The sequence below is a fragment of the Fringilla coelebs genome (assembly GCF_963513975.1).
Source record: "Fringilla coelebs genome assembly, chromosome: Z".
NCBI lineage: Eukaryota > Metazoa > Chordata > Aves > Passeriformes > Fringillidae > Fringilla > Fringilla coelebs.
In genome coordinates, this window is record NC_140031.1 from 61,760,167 (window position 1) to 61,773,845 (window position 13,679).

Here is a 13,679-nt window from a genome sequence, read left to right on the forward strand (position 1 = left end):
AGATCATCACCTTAATAACTCCTGCTTCTGACTTTGGGGTCAGTAAATGTCCATTCATGATGGCCTTTCTCCTTTCACTATGGGCCTCCTCTCCAGATCTCCTCTCCAGAGGTACTGGTCCCAATACACCGGCTTATATCATAGTGAGCCTGACCTGGCTGCATGCATGTTTCCTCACAATTCTGTTTTTCCTCTTAGCGACCAAGCCTATCTGTCACTTCTTGCATGAACAGGCTACATGAGAAAGAATGCTTTAAAAGTTCCCTTTGGTTATTGCAAAACTGGATCTGTGGAAATGCAAATATGAACAGCCTATCTTTTCCTAATGCTCTGTTCCTAGGTATTCATCCAACATTCCAAGGAAGTGAAATGGCCTAGCCAGAAAAAAATTGTAATGGGGCTGATCTTGCTTGAGGACAGATGTAAGAACTTGAATTCTGTACCAAGGGCATGCTTCTGCATTGCTGCTTCACTGCAACAGTCTGGTTCAGGAAATGGGATATAGATGCTCAGCTTTCCAACATCAGCTTAGATGTGACTGTTTTTTATGAAGATGTCATTGCTTACTTTGCCTGCCTGAATGCAGTTCTGATTTTATAGGGAGCTTATTTCACTGGATTGCAATTATTCCATTTTGTTGGGTATACCACTCCATGTCTTTCTTAGAACATTCCAACCTGTGCCCTTACAGCTCATGTACCAGGACACAGTGTAATCTTTGTCTGCTTAAAATTATCTCAATATAAAGCTGAGATAAAAAAATTTTGTTTTTATTGCAAGCCCAAACATTAGTTAATTCCAGTCCAGAGATTAATGGAGTTAATGTTTATAAAACAGCATCAGGTTAATTACATCTGAAGCTACATTAATCCATATAATTCCATTTAACTTCTAAATGAAAAGGAACCTTTCAATGTCCCAGTCAAGCTGTACTGCAATATTGCCCTATCTTTTCATAATTTCAGATCTTTCTTGTAGCAGAGAACAGGTAGGAAGTTATACTCTAAGACTTCTGCAGTTCTTAGTCGCTCTTCATTACATTCAGGGTAGTCTCTTTTTAAATGTTCCTTCCCTTTTAACAATCCATCCTGTAAGTCAATGATATGAATATTGGAAACATCAATAATTATTATAAATTTGAGAGAAATGCTAGTTCCCTTTTCTCACAGTGTTAGAGAATTTATTTATCTTAATGGTGTTGGTGGCATTCAGAACCATCTCAATCAATAGGCAGAAACTAATTTCACAGCTCTGATCCCTCCACAGCCAGATTGTCTCAGCTGCAGTGACACCTATCAAAACAGTGTGAGGTCCAATCCTCAATCAAATGCTGTTTTGATGAAATCAAGCAGAGCAAAACTTCTTCATGCTCCCATGCTTCCAAAAGGAGCTACAGGAACAGGCACATCTCTGAAAAAAAACAGCTCTATTGATACCAGACTACATGTAAATCACTGAATTTGTCTCAGCCTTGGCAGTATTGAAAAACAAATTGCTGTAAATTCATGGTCTGATGTGAAAGTTGATGGCTCCGTTACCTCACTCATGCTAAGCACATATCTTGGCACTGCAAGGAACTGGGCCACAAACCCAAAATGGCAAAACACCCAAATGCCTATGAAACAGACTATCTAAAAGATAGTGTTACAGACAAACATAGACGAAATTTTTCTTTATTTTTCTGTGAAAAATAGCGAACTGCAATCCTTGCAAAATAGTTGATAAAACACAGTATCTCTGCCATGATTTAAGTTACAGGACTCAAACACAGTACAATTGCTAAGGCTTTAGGTATGAAAGATAGCAACCTACTTCCAAAACATGGAAAATGCAAATAACTTCTACAAACATGAGATCTTTCAAATTAAATTTAACAAATTTAGCTTCATGAAGCACTTCCGTCAACTCTCAGAAAAGTACACTAGCTAAATATGTGGTGATGGTCTACAGACTTTCTCCTGATTTTCCAGGTTCCCCTTCCCCATCCAGAGAGCACAGGCAGATCAGCTCACAGAGTAAAGAGGTACTAGATACAAAAGTCTTTCCAGCTTTCTGGGACTGTGCAGAATTGCACTGCACAAATCAAAGTGCAAGCTTTAATTGTGTAGGACCAAGAAAAAGACATAAGAGTTCAAACTGCTGAAATAATCAGCAGGAACTTACTTGATATTAATAACCCATAGGTAAAAAAAGACAACATAACTTCAGTCAAGTTGATGTTCTGGCTTCCAACATTAAAGTAGGTTCTTCATACCTTCAAGGGTGAGTAATTCTGTGCCTCCATCTGATTAGCAATAGCTGAATACTTAATTCAAAAAATAGCAGGAGCATTAATAGTACTGCAGAAATGTTGAGGATATCACAGTAGTCAGACTAGAAAAAAATAGAGGAGACCTCTAATGTGGAAAACCATGAAGACTCTTCTCCCACAGCTCCTTCAGTGGGCAAAAGGAATGCTGACCAGTCCCATTTTTACAAAAATTTCCCATTAAGGAGCAGCAGTAGCACACCAATCTCTGGGGTAAAACCATCTTTTCAGAGTTACACCACCCAATTCTGCACACACCTACTTCTCCCAGTTATGGATCACTGCTCCATGTGCAAAGGTCAAAACTAAGATTTGCCATTTCCATAAAGTGCCATTTTATGCGTTGTTATCCCATTTACTGATAAGGAAAGAGAAAGATTTGGAAAATTAACCAGAATCACAATATTTTGCTGTCAAAGCTAGTCTACTTCATGCCACCTTGTGGTTGGGCCACTGTCTTCAAAAGAAGCAGAGAGTAAACATTCCACCCAGTCAGAATGGCAGCATCCTGCAGAAATACTGCATCCACTCTCCTCGAGCATAAATGCTTACAGAAATTGGGGGTAACCAAGAACAGTGTCCAGCCTTATCACATCTCACAGTTCTGAGATATTTAGAAATTGTTTCTTCAAAATGCTCTTTTCCCACTGGTTTCACTGAGTTTGCACTGATAAACACTTACCCACATCCTGGCCATCTGTTCAAAAGAGCAAAGTACAAGAGTTTCACAAGGCATTTTAATCTGCTCTGTGATCATATTGTATTATTGAAACACAATAACCTGGAGAAAAGAAACCATAAAATATAGAAACATAAAATAGAATAGAAGGCAAATAAGCATTGTGTTCCATTGCTGAGTAAGCGTAACTCAATTAGAATATACATGAAATAAAATTTTCAGTTCCTAAAAGCAACTTGTTTAAATTCAGAATTGCAAGAAACCCACCGATACCCACTGCAGAATATTTGTGAGCACTCTCACTATTGAATAAATTAAAGATACTAACACATCAAGGAACAAATATTGTGGTACAAAAAAATATGTCAAGGAAGGAGAGGCCAGAAGCCCATTAAATAGAAATTATTAGAAGTACAGTTCCAAAATTAGGCACTCTTTTAACATAAAATTTTTCTTGTTTTGGAAAATGTATAGACATTGGAATAGGTTGCCCAGGGAGGTGATGGAGTCCCCAGGCCTGGAGGTGTTTAAGAGGCATTTGGATCTGGTGCTGAGTGATGTGGTTTAGTGGTTCAGGGCTTACAGTGGCAGTGCAGGGTGAACAGTTGGACTGGATAATCTTAGAGGTCTCTTCCAGCCTTGATTCTGTAGTCACAGCTTACTTTGGGATCCTTGCTGTCCTTTGAATTTCTTTCATTCAGCTTTAAAGCATTCTTTGACTTTGGTGGGCTTTGAATCAAGAACTCACAAGCTGCAGGCACTGTAATTAAATGCCTCCACTTTATAACTGGCATGACTATTAGTGAATCAAATGAAGTTAAGTCTGCAGAGCGTGTCTGCAGTAAAACAAGGCTGGAGCAGATCTTAGACTTACTACAAAGCATCTCTGCAGTTGAAAAATTCCATCGTTTTTTCTGTGATAAAAATCACTATAGATATTCATGTTGTTATACTTTTTCAGAATGTGAGTAACTGTGATAATGACTGGACTAAGGCCTTGATTTAGTATTATTATTCTATTACAAAGTTATCAGCATCAGGACCCAGGAGGTTTATGGATTCTGGAAAGGGGAAATGAAGCAGGCTGGGGCAGTTGTTGGTGCTTTTTGCAAAGGCAGTTCTTCATTATTTGAAATCAGACACTTTAGCATCAATGAAACTCTGCAGTTATGGCCTATAGCTCCGTTTGAGGAGATTCACCCTGGACTTCTTTCACAACAAATCCCATCTGCTTTAGCAGTATAAGTAGAGAGAAACATACTGCAGCATTTAATCTCCTCTGTTCGGCACTCCACTCTGCAGCCAGCACCTTGCACTAGGTAACACTTGAAGCAGAAGATGCCTAAATGAGTTTTTCAGCTGTTTATGGGGTGCTAGAGGAAAAAAAAAAATCAAAGCATCTACTACATCTTACTGCAACCTGCTCAGATTTGTCTTTCAGTGAAAACTTAAATAACAATTGTTAACGTCCTTTGTGGAGTGACAGCCGCGCTCCGCACGAACGTGATGCCCCACAGGTCCTCAGCAATGCAGGGCACTACACATGCACAGGTGGAAGGCTCTGTGAACAAAGAGAAAACACCACAGAAGCAGGAGCAGCCTTTGAGAACAAAACGTCTGATACAGACAAATAGGCAAAAAGCCATGGAAATTTCAGCTGAAATGAGCTGGGTGAGAAATCACCGGAGCCACAGCAAAGTAGCAGAGCAACCCATCGGCGTCCACTCCCTCTTGGCTGAGCTCTGGTTGTCATTTCCCTGCTGTCCTCCCCAGACGGTGGTTTGCTTCCCACATGGATGAGTAATCCAGCTTCAGTGGGGTTGGAGAGGTCGGTCAGCCCCGTACCTCCTCATCCTGGTAACTAGGAGAGTGCTTTGACCTGCAGGAGCAAAATATCTAGAGCCCACATGCTGAGGAGAAGGATTTCATTGCAGGGGGAAAAGAAGTTATGGAAACTACATATGGAAATACACCCTGGACAGGAACCTAGCACCAATCTTTAAAAACAGGCTGTATCTCAGGCTTATTTTCTACCTTAGAGGAAAGATATTTGTGTGAATAGAGTGCATCCACACTTGAATGCAACATTCTAGGTGCAACTGCCAAAATTTAGAAAATATTTAATTATTCTTTAACTCCTCGCCTTTTTTTATGTTCCTTCACACAACAGTTGCTGCCTAAGCAAAAAGCTAGTTTGGGGGTTTTTAAATGTGCTTTGGGGGAAGAGTCTCCAAAGCAACATTCATGTGACAAAATTACTAGAACTGCCTGACAATCTTTGAATTCATGCCATTTCAATTAAAAATGTTTAAAAAAAACATTGTTTTCACAGGAGCCTTGTTCATTGTAGCCATAAGACAAAAGACAACACATCCACCATGTTAATTAAATAGGAGAGAGGGGAAAAGAGAAAGTAGAAGTTAGGAGCTAATTAGCATAGATAAGCTAAAAGAACCCCTAGAAATACAAGATAGGAGAAAAGTAGGTTTTGCTAAGGAGAGGATGAATAATAACATTTTATTCCCTGCTAAAAACACATTCTTGACCATTATCATATTTAGCCTTTTTCAAAAGTGAAATGTAAATATAGATTTTTCTATTCCTTCATGGACTCACAAGATTTTGGGGGAAAGATGAATGGGAGCTGCTAAGAGGGCTCCATTGGAAGTGATAATTTAATAAATAAAAAAAATTAAAAAGCCTTTATTTGTAAAATAAACAAATCTTACTGGTCTTATATACATACATAATTCAGCAACCATGATATTACTGTTTGACCAAGACACTGGCTGGTTGGCTACCCACTCCATCAAAGTGTGTTATGAGGGACTCTGTCCCAAACCTACCCACACACACTTTGTGCATCAGACCAGAGAACTCCAGGCTGATGCCTTCCAGGAAGCTGTGCTGCACCTTTGGTGTGATTGGCACTGGTTTAAGCCACTGGTCTAAATGTGTGACTGAACAGAGACTGAGGGCCCATTCTTCACAGCTGCTATTTTTGTCTGTCTTTTATGTGATATTTCATGCATGTTCATTCAACAGCTCATTTGGCTCCCAGCCAATAATCTTCAGGTACACAGAGATTTTGATTTATTCTAAGGCGGGGCGTTTGTAAGGACAGAGAGGAGTATTGCACCCCATGTTGTGTTACCAATGAAATCAACACATCAATTTAATACATAGTATTAGACACACTATCATTTTTCCTGCATCTGTTTTTTCAGCAGTTTGAGGAGTTAACAGGCAAAGTAGGCTATAGAGCTGATCCCTCTGCTCAAAGGAGCAGAGCGCTTTGAATTGTTTTGACAATGGTTTGGTTCATTTTATTTCATCTCAGTAGGGAATAAAGTTCTCTGCAGAAGGGAAGACATAACAAGAAATCCCAGCCAGGATTATAAGCATCAGTTTATGGAGGGTAAATGATTAATTCATCTCATTTCTGTTGAACCTACTTGTTTCTGAGACGTGGAGCAGGCTCTGAGTAGAAGCTGCATGGGAGACAGGCAGGAGCTGGAGCCATAGTCCCCAAAACCTGCCTCAATTACAGCACGACCCTTGATCAAAACATACGAGTGTCCTGAGCTGTGACTGTCATTACATTTGCAGCTGACATTTATGAGCTGTTCCTGCTTCAACTCAAGAATTAGCCTGAGAGTCAGCTGCATCCCACAGAGTAATGTGTTAATCACAAGCACTGTAACTACAATAAAGGGGACATTCACTGCCTTTAGCATACCAGTTGTCTCCACTGTGCTTCATTCATTAGGACCAGCATCTTCTGATTAGCTGCAGGGACACCCCCTGGAGTCACATTAATCCTGTCAATTCAGTCAGTCTCTGCAGCTCTGCAGGATATGGCTGCTATCTGCAGGATCACAGAGATGCTCTTCTGCCTGTTTTAAGTTCAGCATGGGTCCCAAGGCAAAAGCTGCAAACACCTTCCCACGTGTGCTCTGCAAGGAGGGCTGGCAGAGACCTTCAGAGCAGCAGCTCAGCAGGTGGGTGGCAGGGCACAGGGGATGTCACTCAGGGGCTGGAGCGGTCACAGCAGAATGCAGGGTCAGCATCCTGCCAGCACTAAGATCCCTCCTCCCAGTCACCTTGGGTCTGCTGGCTTGGTCCCTGAGGTGGAAAGCAGACACACACACACCAAGAGGACTGCAGTTGTCAGGGATGCTTGGAGTGCTTGCCATAACCACCCCAGTGGAGGTCTCAGGATCAGTCCTGCACGAAGGGAGGTCCTGTGCTCATCTCTTTGGGCACTCAAAGAGGAGATGCTGCCCAACACCCTCTCTGTCTGTCCTGACCTGCCCTGAGAAGTGGCTCTCTGGGACCACCTTAGTGCCTTCACAAGGTGTTTAAGGATAAGCTACTCTTTTCATCTCCACAACTCTTGGGAGGCACTCCAAGACCACCGTGATAAATAAATAGATGGCTAAATGCCATCTGTTAAAGTAAATTAACAACAAACAAGTAACAAGCTGGCTGGGTGGGAAAGATTTCCTTGGCAGTTTTCTTTTTTTGCTGCTGTTCAGCTGTGGGCAGCGTGAGCTGGGACTAGTATTGATTGTTCTGCTTGTAATTTAGCATAAATGCAAATGCAGGTTGAGACCCAGCATGTTCTGTTTAGTAGAAGCCATGAAGAGAAAAGGAAATTGCTATAAATTAAATGTTCCTGTCTCTACAGGCATTGAGATGGGGATTATGATTTATTTTAGCAGTGGCAAAGAGAGGCAGTAACAACAAAACAACATTTATTTGAAGAAGAAAGACTGAGTAGGAGCCTGCCATCAGAAGCAAAAGTTTTTTACCTCAGTAAGTAAAATTAGAGATTTCAGAATATTGTCGACAGATAACAACATAGAAAATGTTTGCAAACACATAACATGAGGGAAGCCATACGTTTCATACCAAAGACTCATCTGCTTCTGGACCCTGACTCCAGCCCGACTGCAAGGTGAATCCCAAAAAAGACTGAGCACAAGGCAAATACATCTAGCACTTTCCTTGAAAACTCGACAGCACCTTCATTTGCAACACTGGCATCCTTCTTAGCCTACTGCAGATACATCTTTTATTTACCTTTGTTGGCCTGGTTTACACACATCTGAGATCAAACATCACGTGTGGATTCAGCCACCTGCTAGCCCAGCACTTCTGATTCAAGCAGCTCTTTCAAAGAAAGCTCAGATTTATTTAAGGTAGAGGGGTTGTTTACTCTCCACAAATTACTTAGACTAGTGATCTCAGCTCTCTCCATGTTTGACAGATTGGTGCTTAAACAAACCCTACAGATTGCAAAATGTCATTCAGAGATGAACTGAAAGCATTTTTTTAACTAAGATGCATGACTTCAAAATCTATTCCTACCCTTGAAAAGGTATTATGTGGATGTACAATCCTTGACATTTACTTGCATGTTTTATTACAGAATTTTCTTAGCAGAAGAGAAAAGAATTTTGATGTGCATTGGTTTATTACAACTGGTTGGTTTATGTTTATTACATTGGTATATTACTATTGGTTATTTAAGTTCTTTCAGAATTGCAGATCCATTATGAATATGGAAAAGGAATCTGATTTTATTTTAGTTTGTATATTAACAATTGAATTATAAAACAAAAGGTCAAATTCAGACTCAGCAGAGTTTCACATATGAGACCAATAGTAAAATTAAAACCAAGTAAAAGACATGTTCAGGGTTTTGGGGGACTTTCACTTTAGTACAGTATTCAAACTTACTGGATGCAATTAAGGAAAAATACTTCTCTTTCTGAGCAATTTTGGCCTGGTTTTTGTGGTCTTGTTCCAGAATCATCACGCTGGTCTCACCCCAGTGCATTCTGTCTCAAAAACAAATGATCTCTAAATTAAATCACGCTGGGAAAACCAAAGCAAAGTTCACAGAACCAAAGCCCAAAGCAAGAGCAGAAATAAAAAAATCTTCTTGTGACTGTATACCACTGCAGTGGCATTTTTAGTAGCAGTAGACAAGGAAGGCCCAGCACAAAAATAACTTTGCTGTCCTTACACTCAGAAGCATGCCAAGCTGACACACTACTGCTCTGCTGAGAACAGCTTGGGAAGGACAGGGGGCTCCCATATCTCTCAGAGGACAAATTGCCTTTGGAAGCACAAAACAGTTCTTACTGACCTGTACTTCTGTCACCTTGGGGTGATGCTTTCAAAAGCTCCCTTAATTCAAAAAAGTAAGTGAATAGTAAGATGAGTGACAGCAAAGCAAGGTGACATGAATCGTGCTGTTGGTCAAACCTATGTGGTTTGGAGAGATATTGCTTGTCCAGAGAGAGGAGATATGTGTGTCAGGGATGCCTGAGTCACAGAGGGTATTCACAACTTCCCCAGGCATGCCTGGAGCTCTAGCAGAGGCACTGGATGAAATTGCAGTGCTTTATCCAAAAGGAAAAAAAATATCTAAGACCTACACAAACTGCAGGCACAGTACGAAACTCCAAAGCCCATAATCCTCTCCCTGAGAGAAATGAAGCACAAGCTCAGTCCTCATAGCATAAATACAGAGCCAGACACCCACAGCCTTCCACCTGTATTCCTCAGCTGTTCCATTTCACTGCAGTCTGCACTGCTGCAGCTCTCCAATCATCATAGTATAATCAATCCTGAGCCTTTTGTAAACCCTCAGTTCTAGGAGTCAGAACAGAAGAATGAGTTCCCACTTCTGGAAAAACTCAGGCTTCCAACCTCCCATGATGTTGAGAAAAAAGTTAAAACCATGAACCAGGAAATCCAATAGTAGTTAAAATGTATGTATTTATTTTTCAGTGTCAGAACTGAAGCTCACAAGTTTTGACTACTCTACAAACTGCCAGATAATTGTGTTTGTTGCATAAATTTTCCTCAGGCTCATCTGGCATAATCTTCCAAATGTCTATGGCATTCATTTACTTTTTAGAAGTTTATTCTTTAGAAGAGCTAAGAAACAGGTGTAAAGACACAGGTAAAGCCATTTTCAAACTTGTAAAGATGTTTATAGCGGAAGAGTAATTTACTTGAAAAGAACCTACAGGAAAAAATGGGAGCTCTTTTTCTCCAGTCATTAGGTCAGCAGCTGAAATGTAGGTTTGATTTCCCCTCCACCCTTTAAAGACTTTCATGATGCTTACCAATCATATCTGTCCTCTTGAACAGCCAGGTACCACTTTTCTGTTTGCAGGGATGGGGACAGCAACCCCCGGGGTTGCCAAGGCTCCCACCATGCAATTTACCTGGAGACCAGTTACCAAGAGGGGATGGAGCCATCACCTCAAGGAGGAGAGAACTGCTGACAAAAACAACAACAACGACAACCACAAAAATAAAAATAAAAAAAAACAAACAAACAAACAAAATCAAAACAAAAAGCAAAAAAACATGTAGAAGAGTAATGAAGGAACTTGCAACTGTGATTTTTCCTGTGCCAGATTTTCTAATCCAAAGCCTGCAGAGTCCCCTGGAGTTGTTGTTGCTGGAGACAGAGCAGATATCTCCATATCCACAGGGCCAGATTGCTGAGTTTGGCTTGGGAGAGTTGGTCCTCACACATCTCTGTGATGCTCCGTGGCTGGGTCACCAATGCCGAGCCAAACCTGGTGACAAAACTGCCTCCCCTGTGAAGCTGGAACAGCCAGTCCATAAAACATAAGGAGTGAAAATTAGCACCTTTAACACAGCAGAAAAAGTCTGCTGCACTAATACAAGCAGACTTTACCTCCATTCCCAGGAGATCTGAGACACAGACTGCCCTGGACTGAAGAGATAATGTAGCTTGAAGAGAGCAAGCAGAGTTCTCTGCTCCATGCATCGTCCACGCATTAAGGGCAGGTTATAACAGCTGAAATACAGCTCCTTCCTGAGAGCCAAAGGTAGGGATTAATGTGGGGTTTGGGGATAACCAAAACTCAGAGTCAGTTATGCAGCACTCAGAGCTTAGTAATATCTTCTCATTTATTACTGGAATCACTATACCCATTTTTTTGTTTAGGAGCACTGATTCTGCCTCTGTGAGGTGAAATTTGGGGATGGATCATATATTCTAAACCATTTTTTGCTTCCCTTGATGACACCTGTCAGTTACTCAGTAGCTGACAGCAAATGTTGTTCTATTGATTTATTTTTCTAACACTACAAATCATGCCAGAAGATGGATGTGAGCCTCTCATAGTAAAAACATTTTTTAAAACAGAAAGAAAAAACCAACAAAAATAACCACTAAGCACAGCTCGCTTCCCCCTCTCCCCTAAGGTAAATGGATAGTTGCAAAAAACCTTTTTTTTTTCCCTTGGTTAAAGCTTGCCATCTGGTGGAATGAGACCAAATCAGCTGCTCTGCTGTGGGAAGAAAATAGGGGAAAACACCCTTTTTCTTAGAGAAACAACCATCTGGTATTGCTATAAGACAGAAGCTGAATCAATCAGATACAGCTGACCTTGTCTGCCTGCAAAGCTAAATACGGAGCTGAAGAATGAATGTTGGCACACCAGTAGATTTCGAACTTTGACAGCACAGGAGCTTTATTTAATTTGATCAGCTCACACAAGAGGTTTTAGATTGTGCTCAGTAAAGACACACTGCCATTCTCTGATAGAATTTTGAAAGCTAACATTATTTATGTTGTATAAATTATGTTTTATTATTTCAAATTGAATGAAAGAAAATCTCTTGTGGCCAGATAAGTACCATCCTTTATTCTTGAATCAGCCCTTCAGGAAGATTCTTGCTAGCCAACATGTTTTCTTGTGAGAAAATGTAGGACAGAGAAAGTGCAAGAGGTGAGAGGCCAGAAGATAAAGAGTAAAAGGGAAGGAAATAGAGGTGGGTGGAGGAGGAGAGGAGGAGGGAAGGGGGAGAAAAAGAGAAGCAGGGGAGAAAGGGGAAGGGAAAAGGGGAGAGGAGTGGAAGAGATGGGAGCAGAGAGGGGGAAAGAAACGAGGTCCTTCACATGAATTTCAATTTGATAGTGCTAGTGATAGTCCTTGTAACTTGAAGAAGCTGAAAAAATGTAGGTTATGGAGCTGCCAAGGAAATATGATCATCTTTCCAATGCTATTCTTCAGTCTTTAAAAAGAGTATATAAAATACACTTATCCAGGGATACTCTACAGCTATCTTTCCCTCAGTTTCCCTCAGAATAGGTACAATTTATAATTAAAGTGAGGTTAATATGACAAGATCTACTTTTAAAGCAAGCAGAAAAATGCTTTGGAATCTATGAGGTTTTTCCCATCTCCTGTATTTGAGCAAAAGCAATGATGGTAACTTTAATTACCTTTTTTTCCTCCTCATACTCCTGTGAAGAAATGGGAATAGCAGGTGAAGGACCTGCTACCAAGTGCTGGGGCATGAAACCTTATCCTTCTTGAAGGAAGATATTCTTCTTCTAAAGTGAGATCCTGTTTCTGCTGAAGCCAAAGCCAGGAATTTCTAGCAGGATCACAAGGAAACATGGTCTGTTTAGCAGCACTGCGAGACCCCAAACACCCTCCTTCCTGCCCTGTTCCTCACCCTAATCACACTTTGGGGTTATCAGCTGAAACTGTGCATATCTGTGTATTATTTATGGGATCAAGAGCAGACAGTCTGCTCAGTTCTTCTCCTGCATCTTCTTCTGCTGTGTCTCTTGCAATCTATTCCTCATCATGGACAGCGGTAGATGCAGAGGGAAAGAGGAGAGGCTGTGTAAGTCTCCTTTTCTCCTGCCATCCTCCTTTGGTGCCAAAAGCATACTTAAACCCTCTCAGCTGAAACAGCTGTGGAAACACAGGACAGGTTGCACTCTGCCCCCCACCTCTAGCTCAGAGAGCAGCTATGGTCATGACTGCTGCTCATTTACATTACCCTCAGAGCCCCAGGGTGAATTACAGTGTGATACAAAAGTAAGCCACCATAGGAAATAGGTCTCTGGATCTGCCCCTCAGAGTGTGCACATGTGTGTTGGCTTAATTCACTTATTTTCATGACAAGTGCTTGTGACAAAACACTATTTTCCTTCCCTTTTCTAAATTCCTGAAAGTGCTTCTCTTCAGCAGAACTCCCCAGGAACAGCAAAGTCCGGAAACCCCACTTCCCACACCTCTTTTCAGAAGGTGCAGCCCTCTTCCTGATCAGGAGGTTTAACCCCCAAAACACCTCATCACTTCCTTAACCCAGGGTTGCTGTGGGATGCTTGCCCTCAAGGTTTCCAGGCACAGAAACGCTACTGCCTGAAGGTAGTGGGTAAGAAGTAGATCACCTGACTTTATCCTCTCATTATTATGCTCCACGTGATTCAGACATTTCCCTTTGATAGCAGTCCCGGAGGAGCATTAGGAAGTCTGCAGCATGGTGATCCCACTATTGCAAGGAATGAACAGGCATGTCGTGCTGTTGTGTGGGATTCAAACACTAAATACAGTCCTTTGTGTGGAAAAGCATCATGTGAAATCAGTGCACCTGGTATCAAATAGGACAAACTACTGGTCAAAAAACATTTCTTTTCCATCTTGCTACCTAGTGGTCAGGGAACTTTTTAATGTGTTGTAATTTTGGTTCTGCTGGCCTGCCCCATTTTTGTCTCTTTCTCTAGGGTAGGTTAGTGGGGAGTTTAACCCTACCAGCTAGTGCCAGCTTCTTGCTTTGCTGAATCCCTCACCATCCTCAGTGCCATGATTCCGGTTGCGAATCCATCTAGATTAG